Below are 1752 nucleotides of genomic sequence, written 5' to 3' on the forward strand. Positions count from 1 at the left end.
TGGACTCACAGGGAATGTCTGCAAAGAAAACAATGATGTACATATGTACTCAGAAATAATTCTTGAGGTCACATTTATGGCATAGATGCTGCTCCAGTATGTCGACTGTAAGAAAGTGAGCTTGCCTGGGAATGGAGAAATTCGCATGTAAATAAAGAAAATATCTAAAATAAAATAAAAAAAAAAAAAAGAAAGTGAGCTTGCTCTTTTAAAGCTTTTCTAAGGTTGTATGTGTTGGTCACAGGAATCTCACCTGGCCCCAGCATTGATGACACTGACGGACAGACTATGATCTCACTGTTAGCCTGGATGGAGAAGCTGGGCGTGAATTCTGTGTCTTAGATCATAGACAGATATTCTCTTTGCTGGTTGTATGTACATACCTATCTATATACAGATACAGAAATATATGTTATATTCATCATACACATATATCATGTATTGTATGTAAGATACATGCAGTATTGATCTTTATGATGGAATAAATAATCACAGGATATTATATAAATAGATGTATTGTTTCTGTTCTTTATTTTTTGATAACTTCGTACATGAACACTGTATTTACATTACCCCACCCTTCTCTTACTCCACAAACTCCTCCAGTATGCTCCAAATGTTTTTAATAGTGGATTTTTAAAAGATTTTATATATAACATTTTAAAATTTTAATAGATTTTAAGAAAGATTTTATAAAACATATATCTTAGATATATATGTGTATCATATATGTCATATATGTGTGTGTGTTTCAAGCTAGGTTCCTCTGTTTTGAGATAAGGTTTCTTATCTCAAACCATTACAAATGTGTAATTGCCCTGGCTGTCTTGAAATTCTCTGTAGACCAGGCTGGCCTTGAACTCACAGATCTTCTTACCTCTGCATCCCTAGTGCTGTCATTAATGGTATGCACCACCACTGCCTGGCAATATATTTCATTTTTAAGTGTGTGTTTGTGTGCATGTACGTAAAGATGCCCAGGGAGACCAAAAGCATTGGATTCCCTTCAGGTGGAGTTAGAGGCAGTTGTGACCCATCTGACGAAGGTGCTGGGAACAGAACTTGGGTCCTCTGCAAGAGCAGTATATGCTCTCAACCTCTGAAATCTCTTTCCAGCCCCTAGTAATGGGTTTTTAAGGCTAAAGTTTCGAGCGGGTGAGATGACTTAGAGGTTAAGAGCACCGACTGCTCTTCTGAATGTCCTGAGTTCAAATCCCAGCAACCACATGGTGGTTCACAACCATCTGTAATGAGATCTGATGCCCTCTTCTGGAATGTCTGAAGATAGGTACAGTGTACTTACCTGTAATAAATAAATAAATCTTTAAAAAAAAAAAAGGCTAAAGTTTCAGGGGTTAGGGAGATGGCTCAAAGGGTCAAATACCACTGCACAAGCATGAGGAAGGACCTGAGGTTGAATTGCTAGCACCTAGGTGGCAAAAACAAACAAACAAACAAACAAACAAACAAAACCCTTCTGTAAGGAGAAACCTGGAATTGGAGACAAGTAGATCCTGGGAGCCTGTTGTCAACTAGTCAGCTAAAATGGCAACATCCAGGTTCAGTGAGAAAGCTTGTCTCTGAAAGAAAGATGGCAGGCAAGTAATAGAGGAAGACACATGACATTGACCTCTGACCTCTGACCTCCACATGCACAGGCTAACACCCTGGTACATAGATGTATGCACACAGAAAGAGAGAGAGAGAGAGAGAGAGAGAGAGAGAGAGAGAGAGAGAGAGAGAGAGAGAGAG

Source organism: Mastomys coucha, unplaced genomic scaffold (genome assembly GCF_008632895.1).
Source record: "Mastomys coucha isolate ucsf_1 unplaced genomic scaffold, UCSF_Mcou_1 pScaffold5, whole genome shotgun sequence".
Taxonomy (NCBI): Eukaryota; Metazoa; Chordata; class Mammalia; order Rodentia; family Muridae; genus Mastomys; species Mastomys coucha.